Below are 6,596 nucleotides of genomic sequence, written 5' to 3'. Positions count from 1 at the left end.
AGTAGAAGGAAGTTTTCTGTAAAGCATTATGAGAGCAAGTGAATTCTTATCTCAGGTTGTCTTAATGGCTTCCAGGCCCTTCAACCATAGCAAAGCCCAGTGAGAAAGGAGAGGATGGATGGAAAGAATCATAAAGAAACTAGGGGCTGTTTGAGTTGTAGAGGCCAGCAAGACTGTCTAGTTCAAGATCTGTTGGTTAAATGGGAAACCAAGGCTCATGGAGGGAGACAGAGGTGGAACCAGGACCCAGGGCATCTGGTTCCCAGGCTGAAATATTTTCTCTTGAACTTGAATTTATAAGACTGTTTATAACTTGGATAGACTCTTGCTAATGTAGACTGGGATAGAATTTGGTCACTGCAATCATTGACAGCCTTTCCAAAGATACACTGAGAGAATTGAAGGCGCCTCCACTCATGGCTTCCATGTCATAAGGATCCACGATGGAGAGTATTGTACGATGAGAATCTATCATCTTCCTATTGTGGACGGATCTGCCCAGGGATTGAAAACTTGAGGTTAGGAAGACACGCACCTCCATCTTGTTCCTTTCATGTTCTCATGCAATCTGAGGTCACAGAAGATCTTAGGGTTCTGGCACCTCCTTTTCCTTTTCAGAAGCAACTATTTTTTCTCTTCCCTCCTTGTAGCTAATGTAGAGGAGTAGAAAAAGTCTAACATTTGGAGTTTTGTGTCCTTAGGCAAGTCTCTTTACTTCTATGTACTTCAGTTTCCTCACTTATATATATGGCTTATATATAATACCCAATCAGAAGACTGACAATTAAATGAGATAATACATGTAAAGCCAATAATAAGTATTCTAATAAAAGTGAATTTCTTTCTCTTTTTCTGTTTCTTTCTTTCTTTCCTTCTGTAAGCCCCCAGATGTCAGCAAGTAGTTATCAGGACTTACTTCATAGGCATGTGACCTGTGCAGTTGCATAGGGCACCACACTTAAAAAGATACCAGACTCAGAAGGGGCTTGTACTTGATTTAATGTTCTACAGTTGCTATCTTGAATTTATTAATATTTTTAAGCAAAGGGTCCCTCATTTTCATTTTACATTGGGCCCCATAATTGGTTTCATGTGCTGGGAGAGAAGTTGGAGGTAAAAAGGATACTCAAGGACAAGGAGGAAGTCTAACAAAATGAGAGAACGTAGGATTTGAAGTCAATAGAAATGGGTTCCAATTTTAACATCACCATTGAATTGCTTTGTGATATTGGACTTTTCCTTTCATCCCTAAGAGCTTTGGTTTCTAAATTTTTTTTTTATGTCTCAGCTCTGACATTCCAGCATTGCCTTCAGTAATTCTAAGGAAACCTCCCTGACACACAGACAGAATCTAGGGTGGCCAGAATCTTCCTGCTCTAGCTTTCTCACAGGCATTCTGCTGATCTGTTGGAGGTTGGCTGTGGATGGGGGGGGGGTCTTGGGCATGGCAATGAGGACTGTTGCTGCAGTAGCAGGCCCTTTCACAACAGCACTATTTTGTCATTTTGCACCCAGATTTCCGTTGGCTAACCTCAGCTTTATCTTCCTCATTTCTATTTCCTCTTGAAGACACCAAGGGCCCTTCAAAACACACAGCCCCAGCCCACAGCACAAAGCCCAGCTCTCTGGCCTCTGCAGTTTGGCTCAACAACAGGGAGACTGCCCGGTCCGAAATCCAGGCACCACTCCTATTACAGGTATAGTATCCATTTACCCTCTTTGCTTGGATTTATAGGCTGGGATAGTGTCCTGGAAGCCAAGGGTGGCTTGGACCCTTGCCCATCCCATTCTCCTTGGGCCCTTCTCAAGGATGCAAGATTAAGTGTGAGAGGAAAGTTCCCACTGGGTTTCTATCTTGCAGCTTCTAGTGGTGGGAAAAAGTAGAGGGGGTGATATTTCCTCCCCAACTTAAGTTGTCTAGGAGGCAGCCATGGGGAAGTAGAATGTTCTGTGAACTCAAGAGTTAAGGATAGGTTTTGGAATTTACCTACTGTCTTACTTTACTTAAGTCGTTTCTCTACTCTAAGACTCAGGTTTTTGGTATCTTCTGCAAAGGGGGGAAGGGAAGTATTAGATAGATGCAGTCTATAGGGTCTTTTATTTCTTAAAGCCCATATTTTAAATCATTTTCAGCCCTCTACTGAGAAAGGAGATGAAAGTGATGCTGAATAAATATCTTTCGGTGGGTTTGTTCAAATCCAGGAGGAGAGCTGGTGGTCAACCATATAGCACTCTCTGAGAGGCATCAGTCAAAGATGACAATCTCTTTTCTTCCTTAGCTCCACCTTAGACCCCTAGAATTTCAGAATTGGAAGAGTTCTTAAGAGAGTAGAGAAACTAAGGCTCAGAGAGAGAAAGGAAGGAAGTTGCCCATGGTCACACAGAGAATCTGTGGCAGAGCTGGGTCTGGACTCCCAGACCCATTCTCTTTCTGCTCTAACCTGGGAAGGCTGATGCACCAAGAAGCGGGGCCTGTTTTATGAGTCACCCATTTGGGCCTCCTTACAAATAGGAGGTATTCTGGCTTTTTTCAAGAATGTTTGTAAAGATCCTTTCTTTTCTCCTCTGCCCAGTATGACAGGCCAAGAAGAGAAATTTCCAAGTCCCTTAATATCACCTCACGTAGGTTTCCAACTCTTCTTTTATGAATGAGACCATCCTCTTAACTGAACCTGCTTTTCTTATACACATTCTATTAGAGAAGCATAAACTAGAACAGCAAGATTCTGAAGTAGAGCCAGTTGAATTTCAGCTCAGCCATTGGCTCTCTCCATCAATATTGAAGTGATATATTCTATAATGTCCTTAGTTCTCCTTCTGGAGTACTAAGAGGGAATCTTTAACCCATTATTCCTTCAGCCAGGTTTTCTGGAGTAAGTGAAATCAGCAAGGGCTTTCAGAAGGCTATGTGTACCTTCAGCTTTTCCAGGTCTTCTCACTGGAGATGGTAGCCAATGTGGACGATTATAGAAGGAAGGCATCAGTCCAGTTCTCTCTCCTCTGACACTGCCACATCAAACTCTGAAGAGTCAACTTCCTTGGCTGGCCTACACCCACAGCTCCAAGGGCTCAACCAAGGTACCCATGAGCCTCCATATGAGAGGCCCTGGATAGGTCACAAAACTCCTTATCAACAGTCCTGTCAGATAGGTCTTCTTGTCCCCATTAATAGAGAGCCAATTGAGGCCCAAAGAAAGGTTTCCCAACATCATGACTGGCTATTTGGTGGCCAAAACAGCATTATAAACCACATTTGTCTGATTTTTTCCACTACATCACATCTGGTGACCATGACTGCTTTGGCTGAAAGAACCCACTTCTGGAAGGCTGGATTGGGTAGTCATAGAGGTAAGTGGAGGGAGGATGGTGTAAAAAACATTTTAGATTTTTTTGCTTTGATGTCACCCTCAGCTCTCATATTGGGGGAGCACATCAACCTCTCACCAACATACATAAAACTGAAAAAGGTGAGAACAAAACCCACTTTAAGAATTCTCTCTCTGCCTTACCTTGACTGGGACAGGGTCTTCTGGTTTCATGGGGCAGTTTTCTATTCCCAATAACCTTGCGATGTTTGCCATTTTTCATACCAGTATTTAATAAAGGCCAGCTACTCTCTCACAAGTTAGCTGCTTCATATGGGAAGAAGTTTGACTTGAGAAACCTGACATTTTTAGAAACAGGATATAGGTATTGCCAAGAAAATTAATTCCAATAGTTCCTGGTCTGACCCTGCTCCTGGCAGTTTCCTTATTGCTCTGATGATTTAAGTTCAAGGATCTCAGTGATGCACTGTCGATTCTACTGTCTGTCTTTTGCCCTGCCCCCCCAGTTGTTGATGTATTTCCGTTTTCCCAGAGGGATATAGTCAAGGGGTATAAGGACTGGGTCAGGAAAACTGAAAGGCACAGTGGGATGGTATAGGGTACAGTCTAGAACTGTAAACAACTTATCTTCTGACCTTTAGCAAGTCTCTTACCCAGTATTAACTTTTGTTTACTTATCCATAACGTATGTTTGACACTAGATGATCTCTAAAGGCCCTTTTATAGCTGCCATTCTTGATTTCTGTGATTGCTGATAGGATGAAGTGACTATTAGGCAAGGCTGAGGCCACAAGAAATCTCTGTCTCATCTGTACTACTCCTGTTAAATCAATTGCCAATGGCCATTAGACTTTCCTTTGCTAGCAAGTGCCACCATTTTTTTGAGCATTTGTTGTGTAATAAATAATGAACTAAGTTTTATATGAATTATCTCAAGTCATTCTCACAATAACCCTATGAGACAGTACTGTAATTATACCCATTTTGTGGGTGTGGACCACTGGGATCAGAGTAGTGAAATGCTTTACCCATGATTCCCCAGCTAGCTAGTGATGGAGCCAGAATTAAAGCTCATGTTTAACTTAAAGCCTGTGTTCTTAACCACAACACTATGAGGACACAGCCTGGGAGGATTGGGAAAGGGGACCATAATTTATTCTAGGACTTAGTCTTCTTCTAGGTAGAAGGATAGCCAAATTTTCCTCTTTCTACTGCATAAAGGAGCTCATTGAAGCTTGGGACCCCTGGAAATGCCATAGCTATAGGACCTGGGTCCATGGAGTCCCGAGCAATTGGTGCCTTGCCTGCAGTCTCAATAGGGCCTTCCCTACATACTCTCAGGATCTGTCTTCTGGCCTTATGCCTGTTTTTCTTACTTCTCTGTTCTGGAGCTTAGGTTGGTCCCTTCAGCTTCTGCATGTTGCCTGGGGCTGATGGTGTGACTTTACCATACTTTTCTCTCCCTTTTCCTCCAGGATCACATTTACTGAGAAGATATCACTTCCCCATTGAAGAAGTCACTGACCTGACCTCCTGCAGTGCCATGCTCCGTGTATTTGACAAGCTGAGTTGGACACTCCATATGGTAGAGTGTCAGTTTGTCAAATACCCCAAGTGCGGCACATGCATAGCAACTCCAGGCCAGAGCAGATGAGATACAACTAAAGATGGCCAGCTGGCTGCAAGAATTCTCAACAAACATCACCTAAGCTCTCACAAAGTATTTTCTGTGACCTTGATGAAACTGAGATATTGTATATGAAAGATCCAGGGGAAAAGTGAGGCCCTGTACTGTGGCTATGCACAACATAGGAGCCCAAGGAGGGCACAGAAGGTTTGAAAAGATCTAAAAGGCCAGGGATGGAAGTGCTTATTGACTTTCTATTCTCTTCTTCCTTCACATTCCCCTTTCACAGTCTCCCAGCCAGGATGCCAGAATTCTCATGTGGGCATCATGCTTTTGAGATAGCCCCTTGGATCTGGTCCTATGCAGACATGTTTTCTGAACATACTTTGACCTTGCCTACCCCCTCCTTTTTGTTCATGCCTTTTGATCTTCTGGGAATACCCTTTCCATTCCTCTCTGTCTATCCAATTATTCCCCATACTTCTTGACCCAGCTGAAATCCAGTCTTTCCAGGAACTTTTGAGGTCAACTCTGCACTCTTTATTTCTTCATTTATAAAGTGCTCCTTGTTTGCATCTCCACATGTGCCCTTTTTAACTCTTACTGTCCAGTGGCATCACTTGTGTTGTTAGTGAACTTTTACATGGGATGATTCTGTATTCCCAACTAGACTGTGAGATTCCAGAAGACAAATCCATGTTTGCTTGATTGAAGGCAATCAAGGAAACTCCACCTTTACTCCAGTCCCTAGCATAGTAGTCCGCATATAGAAAATATCCAGTAAATATTGATTGATTTATTGACTTTTCATTAATCCATTAACTTTGGGTTTTGGTGCCAAAGGCCATCCATGAATTTTGTGGAAAAAAACAAAACAGGACCCTTCAATGATACAGAAATAGGTGGTAGCCAATATGGAGGTTTTATTTCTTCCTGAGGAGGGCAAAAAGTAGACTGAAAGGGTAAATAAGTAATGAAATTACTTTATTACATAATGTTATACAGGTGCTTTATTGCAAGATTTTTCAGAGCCTTTTATATGCTAATGTACATGGTGAATCTCAAAGAGGGAGCTACAGAATAAAGCCCTTCCCACATTTACCAGGTCATGGAAATATTTTTTTTCATGGGCCATCCTCTGGGGTCTAATATTCCACTATTTTCACTGACCAGCCTCTCACCTAAGACAAGGCCTATGTTACCACCCCCTTTTGTTTAGCCTCTCCTGAAGCTTTGGTCTAACTCTATAACTAGGACTCCCTTACAGGCTTGCCCAGTGTAGAAAATTCTCAGTCACTGGGCCAAAGATGATCTCCAGAAGTTTTCTACTGTAGTGAATATATGCTCCTAGGAGTTCACAGGACTAACTTCTGGTCTCAGTTCTACAATTGAATTGATGTGTTGTGACTTTAGACAATTCACTGTTAATCTCTGAGCTACATTTCCTCATTTGTAATATGAGATTGTTAGAATGAATACTCTCTAAACTCTTTAGGACAAAAGATTCTGAGATATCTCTAGGGATCTGTAACCCTCTGGATGGGTGATGGGAGTCTCTGGATTTGGGGTTTCTTTTATCAATGGAAATGCAATTAAGATTCTCTTCCCAACACCAGGAGTTAGTTCTTATTAGGGTAGTGGGA

At 42.4% G+C, this 6,596-nt stretch overlaps 1 long non-coding RNA gene across 1 annotated transcript; it reads left to right on the top strand.

Moving 5' to 3' along the window:
- Window positions 1–1,578: 1,578 nt before the first annotated feature.
- Window positions 1,579–6,215, top strand: LOC143671214 (uncharacterized). The gene is made up of 3 exons (XR_013169507.1): window positions 1,579–1,697; window positions 2,921–3,348; window positions 4,802–6,215. It is a non-coding gene; the product is annotated as an uncharacterized LOC143671214 (long non-coding RNA).
- Window positions 6,216–6,596: the final 381 nt, after the last annotated feature.

The sequence above is a fragment of the Tamandua tetradactyla genome, chromosome X (genome assembly GCF_023851605.1).
Source record: "Tamandua tetradactyla isolate mTamTet1 chromosome X, mTamTet1.pri, whole genome shotgun sequence".
In the NCBI taxonomy this organism is placed as follows: domain Eukaryota; kingdom Metazoa; phylum Chordata; class Mammalia; order Pilosa; family Myrmecophagidae; genus Tamandua; species Tamandua tetradactyla.
Note: the sequence above shows the minus strand (reverse complement) of the source record. Positions and strands in the feature narration are given on the sequence as shown.